The 10,218-nt window shown below is 44.0% G+C and overlaps 2 non-coding genes across 2 annotated transcripts; one reads left to right on the top strand and one right to left on the bottom strand.

Annotated features, from left to right (window-relative positions):
- Positions 1–3,330: 3,330 nt before the first annotated feature.
- On the bottom strand, positions 3,331–3,392 carry LOC126002406 (U7 small nuclear RNA). The gene has a single exon (XR_007493118.1). It is a non-coding gene; the product is annotated as a U7 small nuclear RNA (small nuclear RNA).
- A 722-nt stretch (positions 3,393–4,114) lies between these two features.
- LOC126002844 (U1 spliceosomal RNA) lies at positions 4,115–4,273 on the top strand. The gene has a single exon (XR_007493463.1). It is a non-coding gene; the product is annotated as a U1 spliceosomal RNA (small nuclear RNA).
- Positions 4,274–10,218: the final 5,945 nt, after the last annotated feature.

Here is a 10,218-nt window from a genome sequence, read left to right as displayed (position 1 = left end):
CTTATTTTTCCAGAGCACTGCTTGTGTATTACCTAAACTCTCCCTTTTGAAAAAAGAACTCTAGAGGCCTGATCAAGAGCAGAGCTGGTGGACAGTTTTCCCCACAGAGAGAAGTCCTCCATTGGCATCAACTCTCCTTGCTCATAGCTTATTCTTGCTTCTGTTCTCAGGGATCATTCCAGGTGGGGATTGGATGATCTCATGTTTTTTTTTTTTTTTGTTTTTTTGTTTTTTTCGGGCCACACCCGTTAGATGCTCAGGGGTTACTCCTGGCTACGCGCTCAGAAATTGCCCCTGGCTTGGGGGGACCATATGGGACATCGGGGGATCGAACCGTGGTCCTTTCCTTGGCTAGCACTTGTTTTTTTTTTTTTTTTTTTTTGGTTTTTGGGCCACACCCAGTAACGCTCAGGGGTTACTCCTGGCTATGTGCTCAGAAGTTGCTCCTGGCTTGGGGGACCATATGGAACACCGGGGGATCGAACCGCGGTCCGTCCAAGGTTAGCGCAGGCAAGGCAGGCACCTTACCTTTAGTGCCACCGCCCGGCCCCTTTGGCTAGCACTTGTAAGGCAGACACCTTACCTCTAGCGCCACCTCACCGGCCCCTTGGATGATCTCATGTTTAAGATGTTTTTTTTTTTGTTTTGTTTTTTTTTTTGGGGGGGCCATATCCGGTAATGCTCAGGGGTTACTCCTGGCTATGTGCTCAGAAGTTGCTCCTGGCTTGGGGGACCATATGGGACACCAGGGGATCGAACCGCGGTCCGTCCAAGGCTAGCACAGGCAAGGCAGACACCTTACCTCTAGCACCACCTCACCGGCCCCTTGGATGATCTCATGTTTAAGATGTTTAACATCAAACCCAGGTCAACCAAGTATAAGGCAAGCATCTTACCCACTCTACTATCTCTCTGGATCCCATATCTGAATTTTTTTTTTTGGTTTTTGGGGCCACATCTGGCAGTGCTCAGGGGTCACTCCTGGCTGCCTGCTCAGAAATAGCTCCTGGCAGGCACGGGGGACCATATGGGACACGGGGACTTGAACCAACCACCTTAGGTCCTGGATCGGCTGCTTGCAAGGCAAACACCGCTGTGCTATCTCTCCGGGCCCATATCTGAATGTTTTATATGCTTTTTATATATGCTTTATATAGGTTTATATTGTATGCTTATATGTGTTTTATATGTTTATGTCTTTTATATGTTTTATATGATGACTTGCATATTTGAGGTCATATTAAAATATTAATATGAGAATTGAGAGAAATTTTAATTAATATTAAAATTGAGAGGAATGATTAATGTTTTTAGGAAGGATAACATGTGGGCAATAGGGCCTAGAGGGATAATATAATGAGGGATTCCCCATATCCCGTATGGTCTCTCTCCCAAGCACTGCTAGAAGTGATCCCTGAGGCACAGAGCCAGGAATAAATCATAAACACAGCCTGGTGTGGCCCCCAAACCAAAGAAAAGAAATTTGGGCAACCCATAGTTCCCAGAGTCCCATCAGGCATGAACTTTGAGCACAGAACTGGAGTGATTCCTGAGCAACAGTGAGTGTGCTCCCCCACAAAAAGACTAAAATAAAATTCTAAGATTTTATTTTTAGTTTTTCTTTTAAAATACTAAGATTTTTTTTTTTTTTTTTTTGGTTTTTGGGTCACACCAGGCAGTGCTCAGGGGTTATTCCTGGCTCCAGGCTCAGAAATTGCTCCTGGCAGGCACGGGGGACCATATGGGACGCCGGGATTTGAACCGATGACCTCCTGCATGAAAGGCAAACGCTTTACCTCCATGCTATCTCTCCGGCCCCTAAAATACTAAGATTTTATATTAATTTAATAATAACTAGATGAGGGGCCGGAGAGATAGCATGGAGGTAAGGTGTTTGCCTTTCATGCAGAAGGTCATCGGTTCGAATCCAGGTGTCCCATATGGTCCCCCGTGCCTGCCAGGAACAATTTCTGAGCATGGAGTCAGGAGTAACCCCTGAGCACTGCCGGGTGTGACCCAAAAACCACACACAAAAAAATAATGAGTAAACCAGCAGGCTAAAATATAATTATTCTTATAGTGCAATGACAGTAAAGCTTAATAAAAAGTTTAGTTAGAATATGAAGCATTGGGGCCAGAGAGATAGCATGGAGTAGAGCGTTTGCCTTGCATGCAGAAGGACGGTGGTTTGAATCCCAGCATCCCATATGGTCCCCTGAGCCTGCCAGGAGCTATTTCTGAGCGGAGAGCCAGGAGGAACCCCTGAGTGCTGCCAGGTGTGACCCAAAAACCAAAACCAAAAAAAAAAAAAAAAGAAAGAAAGAATATGAAGCATTGTGGAATCTAATCTTCAACAGTTGGAAGTCATCGTGCCATAGTCTTGTAACACTCCACAGTTATCTGTTAGTGGCAATGTTGGGAAGATGTTTGGGAGTCAGAGAGGTAAATGGTCTCTTTTGAGAGTTGTACTACCCTCCCATCTGATCACCTCAATCTTCCCTGGGAGCTGGTGTTGGAGTGTGGGTCAGACGAATTTCTGGGGTCAGCCATGGCTGTCAGATTTCTTGTGTCCCAGTAGCCCAAGGCAGTTGTCAAATGTACTGAGATCTCCGTGACCACTGACTCTTTGATCTCTGGTCATAGGAACTCTGACTTCAAGCAGAGATGTGTATTTCTCTATGAAGGAATAAAAAGGAAACTCAATTCTCAGGTCTGCCAAAATTTCTCAGATTTCTTCTTACACTGGCAAAAATAAATACGATATACCCTACGATGTCCAAGAGGTCACTCCTGACTTTTCCCTCAGACATTCATTACTCCTAGTGGTGGGATGTTTGCAATCCAACCTGGTTCAGCAAGAAAAAAGCACTTCCCACTGTTCTATAGCTCTGGCCCCCCAAATAAGATTTTCTTGAGAAGACAAATTGTAATGTATTCAAAAGAGAATATGGATTTCTCAGAAAAGGAGAGAGAATCTGGAATGATTTTGGAGAAATGCCTTTTTTGTTGTTTGTTTTTGTTTTTTGTTTATTTGTTTGTTTTGGGGTCTCCCCCAGTGGCACTTAGGGGTTACTTCTGTCTCTATGCTCAAAACTCGCTCCTGGCAGGCTCGGGGACCATATGGGATGCCGGGATTCGAACCAACATCCTTCTGCATGCAAGGCAAAAGCCTTATCTCCATGCTATCTCTCCAGCCCCTGAAGGAATGCTTTTTTTTTTTTATCAGAATTGCCTTGGCCAGGACTTATCAGCTAATGTCAGTTGTTAGGGTGTAGTAATGGGTAAGGGACTTAAACTTTAAATTGTCTTTTTTTTTTTTTTTAAAGAGGAGAGGGCCTTCCGGTGGAGACCAGAAGGCCTGCTGGACAAATTCTAAAAGAGCTGTAACACTTAAATTGTCTTTAATAATCTTATTAAGTTATTATATTCTGTATGAAAAAGAAAAGCTCCTGTGAAGGGTTTATTCTACTTTGTGCTGGTGTTCTCATCATTTAAGCTCTTTCCAGACTCTATTTCGTATTTACAAGAGGGAACCGGCCTTTGAGATTAAAACAATATCTCTTTACTGGACTGACTCATTGTCACAGATAAAATAATAGGTTTATATAAAAATAAGGCCTTGAAGACACTGCTGCAACCAAATGACTTCATTTAAAATGAATTTAAACTTAATTTAAAATCGAACTAAGATACAATATAAGTTCCCAATATATTTTCTCAACGTGTACCTTTTACATCACTCCTATAAACAACTGACTCTACTGCTAAAGATTACATTTGAGGGATTTACATAGAAATAGGCCCATAGCCAGATAGAAAATAGGACTTTTTTTTTTGGGGGGGGGGTCACGCCTGGCAGCGCTCAGGGATTACTCCTGGCTCCACGCTCAGAAATTGCTCCTGGCAGGCTTGGGGGACCATATGGGATGCCGGAATTCAAACCGATGACCTTCTGCATGAAAGGCAAATGCCCTACCTCCATGTTGTCTCTCCAGTCCCTCATAGGACATTTCTATTATAGCAACCAACCTGAATTTGATGCCCAACATCCTATTTGGTTCCCCAAGCACTATTAGGACTATTTCTGAAGTGCAGAGCCAGAAATAATCCTGCCACACTGGCAGGGGAGATACCATGATCACAAAGGTGGTTTCCCCAGGGCGAGGCTTAGCCATTGCACTTTGGATGTGCTGACCCCTGTGATTTCCCCAAATGTGGGAAACTCGACTACATAATTAGTGGTAGTGGGTGACTGCATTCTCACTCTCCCCTAAAAAAAAAAAAAAAAAAAAAAAGAGGAAGTAACCCCTGAGTGTCATAGGATGTGGCCCAAAAATAAAATCAAAACAACACACAATAAAAAAACAAGTCCAGAGTTATGAGCTTTGTTTTGTTGTTGTTGTTGTTGTTTTGGGTCACACCCGGCAGTGCTCAGGGGTTACTCTTGGCTGTCTGCTCAGAAATAGCTCCTGGCAGACACGGGGGACCATATGAGACACCGGGATTCGAACCAACCACCTTTGGTCCTGGATCGGCTGCTTGCAAGGCAAACGCCGCTGTGCTATCTCTCCGGGCCCGAGTTATGAGCTTTGTATACTTAACTTCACTGTCAGTCTCAAGGACTTCAAGACTAAGAAAAATAAAGATGGGGGCAGTGGCATTAGTCTGAATAAAAATTTTTGGTAATTGTTGGTCACCTTTTCTCTTTTGTGACATTGGTAAGGCTAGGAATGGAGGCATTATCTGACATGCTTTATTATTTGAGTACTGCTACCGGATTTGAGAACTCCTTTGTAGAAAGCCAAAGAAAGCTATCACTGTGCCTGGATCCCAGCCTTAAGGTTCTCCAGTTTGGTCTAGAATCCAAGGACTGGATGTTTGTTTGTTTGTTTTTAAAGTTTAGCAAAATATTGGGGGAAACTTATGAATGGACACTAAAGGACTATCTATAGTGATAGTGCCCATGTTCTATAGCTGAAAGATTCATTTATGCCAATCTAGAGAGAAGTGGGTAGCAGGAGGGAGCCCCAGTGACAGTTAGTGGGGATTGAAAGATGCCTCTCTGCCATGGTGCCAACAGATCAGAGGCAAAGACTGCCCTCACCAACTGTCTCCAGCACTGACCCCTATAAGTCTGCCCTTAGCAACCCAACTGCATCTCTGGCCTTAGTAACAGCCAATGAGAAAAGAGCAGTGCGGACCATGGACCAATAAGAGGTCAGGAGGCGGGTTTCCACGTAGTGACAGTTTTCCCACTTGGCACTTTGGCTCTGGACTCAGAGCGGTGAAGATAGATGGAGCCTAAGCAATTTCTCATGGGATCCCAGGGAACTGGCAAATTCTAAGGATCCTGCGAATTCCAAGGACCCTGTAAATCCTACAAACCCCGCAATGAACAGTGAGCAGTGGGATGGGGCTTCAGTTGCCTTGAGCTGGTTGTGGGGGCCCAAGAGAGACTGTACTGTGGTAGTCCTGGTTGGGGACTCAGAGGTTCCTCTGGCTCTAAGAGGGAGTGATTTGGTAGCAGGAGACCAGCTCTGTGTCTGGGCCAGCGCTGGGAGGACCTGACTCTTTGCTCTGAGGGGTTCCCAGTGGCGGTTCTGATCCCTGCATTGGGACTTGGGGTTCAGGCTTCTCTCCTTATATCAGGACCTTGCTCTGCTCCCATGTCGTGGTTGAGCTACACCCAAACTTTTTGGGGATTCCTTGACATTCTTGCTGTGGAATTAGGTGCCAGAATCTGAACCGAGTCTGACGCTCAACTGCTGTTTTCCTGCCTCTCCTGCTTCGACACAGCAATCAGCTCTGGAGATTGGGGACTGTTCTGGGGGATTGTCTGGTTTAGGGTACGGTACCCTGAATTTGTGGTCCTCTCTCTTTACTGTGCTGCACCCTACATTTAATATCTCCTTCAGGTAACGGAAGAACCTGAGAATCCTATAAATGGGTCTGAAATGGTTTTCAGTTTCTTGTTTATAGTGAGTTATTGAGGAACTGAGTGAAATCATGGCGTAAATCATTTTTTTGAGGATTTTAGTTGGGCTATTTCAATTTTCAGCCACTCTTTTTTTTTTTTTATTGAAACAACTGTGATCTAAAGAGTCCTTCATAGTTGAATTTCAGATATACAATGAGTCAGGACCCTTACCACCACCAGTGTCAACCTCCCTCCTCCAGTGGACCCAGATTGCATCCTATCCCACCATCCTTTGCCCTCTGGCATGCTAGTGTAACAGCCCCCCTTTGAGTTTAGATTGTTAAAGTTTAGGCCCCTTGATTCTATTATCGTCGACTTTGACTTAGGTATTTAGTTTTATCCTTATTTTTATTTCCCTGCCAATACATCCAAGACCTCGCAGCCATTCTTGAGCATGGTCAGGTTTCCTTTCCCTAATTTCAGTTTCTGTACCTCAATATTTAAATTGGGATGTGTAATTTTAAGGGGAAAGATGTGTATCTTAATGAATATCAAGATATAAATTGGGAAGATTCAATTTATGATAGCAACTGCCTAAAATCTAATTAACATCTATGATATATAATGATACTTGGTCTGTGCTTTGAATTTTCAATGATTTTATTTTATTTTGGTTTTGGAGCCACACCCGGCGGCCCTCAGGAATTACTCCTGGCTCTGTGCTCAGAAATTGCCCTCAGGGGATCATATGGGATGCAGAGAATCCAACCAGGTCTGTCCAGGATTGGCTGCATGCAAGGCAAAAACTCTACCACTGTGCTATTGATCCGGCCCTGAATTTTCAATGATTTAAAGTGTGTCATGTGCCAGGATGACAGCTTAAAGGGCTGGAGCTCGTACCTTGCAGGCAACAGACCCCAAGCTCCATCTCACACTCACCTTGACTACCTTCCCCCTCCCCACTCAATGCCTCTGAGTGTGACCTTTTTGACCTTCAGCAGATGTGCCAAGGTGTATACTGCACTGGTAGAGGACCTGCATTTCCTCCCAGGGCAATCCTGGTACCCTCCACAGATGCAAGAGTCTTGAGAAGGGTCCCTGCTTGTGCACAGCCAGAGAGCTCCTTATCCAGCAAACCAATTTAAAAAAGTATTGTTATAAATGAGTCCATGGAGTAGAGAATGCTTTTTCTATTCACCTAGTTTTATTTACTTGGTAACTGTGCTGTGAAAGGGGTTCACTGCACTTTCTCCCCCACCCAATTGGAGAGAAATGTAACATTTATAGAAATGTATTCTCCTTGCGGAAATCAGAAGGAAGAAAGGAAAGGGAAAATAATGTTCAGGGTGCTTATGGGATTTTTCTACAGTGGCCACCCAAATTATCTTATGCAAAAGGATATAAGACAATAGGTCTTCCTGGTTACCAGATTTTTTATATGATACAATGATTGTGGGGGGATAATGTGTCCCATGCAACCCCAAATACCAACAATGTGTATCTAATTGAAAAAAATCAGAATAAGCCATTGGACTAAGAATACAAATAATTAGCTGTTTGTGTGTGTGTGTGTGTGTGTGTTTTAATTTGGAGTCACACTCAGCAACACTCGGGGGTTATTCTTAGCTCTGCACTCAGAAATTACTCCTGGCTGATTCAGAAGACAATATAGGATCGAGCTCGGATTGACCACAGGCAATGTTAATGCCCTACCCACTGTATTATTGCTCAGGTCCCCAGGAGTAAAAATAACTTTAAATTTATTGTGGCTAATGTTTAAAGAGAAATATTTAATGTCTTCACTTAATTTTTTGGTTGCTCAGGGGGCTACTCCTGGCTCCACATTCAGGAATTACTCTTCTTTTTCATTGTGGATGGATATTTGGGTGGTTTCACTTTTGATTTGTTTTTTTTGTTTGTTCATTTTTTGGTTTTTGGGTCATACTCGGCAATGCTCAGGGGTTACTCTTGGCTCAGTGCTCAGAAATCACCTCTGGCAGGGGGACCATATGGGTTGCCGGGAATCGAACTGAGGTCCATCAGGGTTGGCTGCATGCAAGGCAAATGCCCTACCGCTGTGCTATCTTGCTCTGGCCCCCAAGGGTGGTTTCACTTTTGATTATCACATGCAATGCTTCTCTAGACAAGTGGACACATTTGGCATTTTTATTTCATTTGTGTCATATTTCATTTTATATCACTGGTAGACATTTTAATTTCACTTGTGTAATATGCCTAATTATAGGTTCGCAAATTAGAAACCTATGTACTTTGGGTAGTAGAATTGGTGGGTAAATTGAGGAACTCTCAGACTTTTTTTGAAAAGAACTGAACCATTTTACATTTATAAATATGTTGTGATTTTTTTTAGTATGGGCAAAATTTAGTAAGAGATTAGAGTCTGGCTGGTGCTTTGTGGAGGAAACCTCATATCTCAAGACTAGAACATTGGAGAGACACAGGTTTAGAAGCAAACTCTGATGCAGGAAATCACCAACCAGGTTCAGGAACTCCAACACACAAGCTTTCCACTCCTAAGAAGCACATAGATCAGTGAGTATTTCATCTGGAAATTCAAGAGAGTGTTTTGCTGAGACCCTGGGTTTTTATTAGGAAGTACTATATCACACCCTAAGGTAGAGAATAAGGAGGGACCTGGGTCTTTATTAGGAAACGCCAGACCATATTCTGGGGTGGAGAATAGGAATGGACCTGGTTATCCAACATAAATATGAAACAAAAATATGAGGTAAAATACTTTACATCGGGCCCGGAGAGATAGCACAGCGGTGTTTGCCTTGCAAGCAGCCGATCCAGGACCAAAGGTGGTTGGTTCGAATCCCGGTGTCCCATATGGTCCCCCGTGCCTGCCAGGAGCTATTTCTGAGCAGACAGCCAGGAGTAACCCCTGAGCACCGCCGGGTGTGGCCCAAAAAACCAAAAAAAAAACAAAAAACTTTACATCCCAAAGTTCTAAGAAAAGGGTGGTTGCCTCTAACTAAAAGATAAAGGGATTGGCAAAATTTGCATAAGTGCAGCAAAAGTTGGAAAAAATAGAAACACTTTTGGCCTAAAAACAGAGCATCCTGCCATAAGACCAAGTACAGGCTCCAGGTATACTAATTTGTCTAACCCAGGGGTCTCAAACTCAATTTACCTAGGGGCCGCAGGAGGCAAAGTCGGGGTGAGGCAGGGCCACATAAGGGATTTCACAAAAAGAAAAGTCCTCAAACGTCATTCTTTTCTTTTCTTTTTTTGGGTTTTCAGGCCACACCCGTTTGCTGCTCAGTGGTTACTCCTGGCTAAGCACTCAGAAATTGCCCCTTGCTTGGGGGGACCATATGGGACACTGGGGGATCGAACCGTGGTCCTTCCTTGGCTAGCACTTGCAAGGCAGACACCTTGCCTCTAGTGCCACCTTGCCGGCCCCCTCAAACATCATTAACAGTTTTAATTATTTCTTCTGAACATGAATAGAACATTGAGTGAAGATCATGAACAGTTCTTCTGAACATGGCATCTTTTGCCTATTCCTTGCTGCCAGAGACTTGACAGCGCTTCTTCTCACAAATCTGAACCACATTTGGCTTTAGAGAGGAAGCAGTTAAGACCCTCAGTGTAACTCCACCCTGGATTTAGGTGTACCTACCTGAGACCCACCCATTCCTGGGAGGGGTCTTGGAAAAGGTAGATAAGCCTTTGAGCCAGGGGATTAGGTGTTTCTGCCCTGCTGGGCTCTCTGGCTTTTGGGTCATTGCCTCTTTTGGTCTTTGACGAGATGACTGAAAGGAGTTAAGATGCAGGGCTAGATAAGAATGGCTGAATGCTTGAAAGGTTGTGAGATAGACCACACACGTGGTGAATAGGGCATGAATAAAGTTAATGCTTCCTGATGCCTGCCTGTGAGTGAGTTCAATACCCGTTGCTTTCCTGAACCCTGGACCCACCGGTTCATGGGGGTTGCGGAGCCACGTGGCCTGGGATGGCAGAGAGAAATCCACCTCCATCCTTCTCCATCCAGCATCATCGTTAATTATTTGATTCTAGAGAAATCCACCTCCATCCTTCTCCATCCAGCATCATCGTTAATTATTTGATTCTACACCTCAGTATGGCTTGAAGATGATCATCATTAAGTCTAGACCTGTACTTTGACTTATTGAAGTTCAATGTGGAGAATAACTTTTCACACAAATATGTGCTCCCAGAAAGGCACGTGGTGTGCTTGAACATTCGGGAAAGCTCAGGGAAGCTGGGGGGCAATTCTCTCAAAAACTGCCCATGCGTGTCTGCTTTTCCAC

The sequence above is a fragment of the Suncus etruscus genome, chromosome 2 (assembly GCF_024139225.1).
Source record: "Suncus etruscus isolate mSunEtr1 chromosome 2, mSunEtr1.pri.cur, whole genome shotgun sequence".
NCBI classification, from domain to species: domain Eukaryota; kingdom Metazoa; phylum Chordata; class Mammalia; order Eulipotyphla; family Soricidae; genus Suncus; species Suncus etruscus.
Note: the sequence above shows the minus strand (reverse complement) of the source record. Positions and strands in the feature narration are given on the sequence as shown.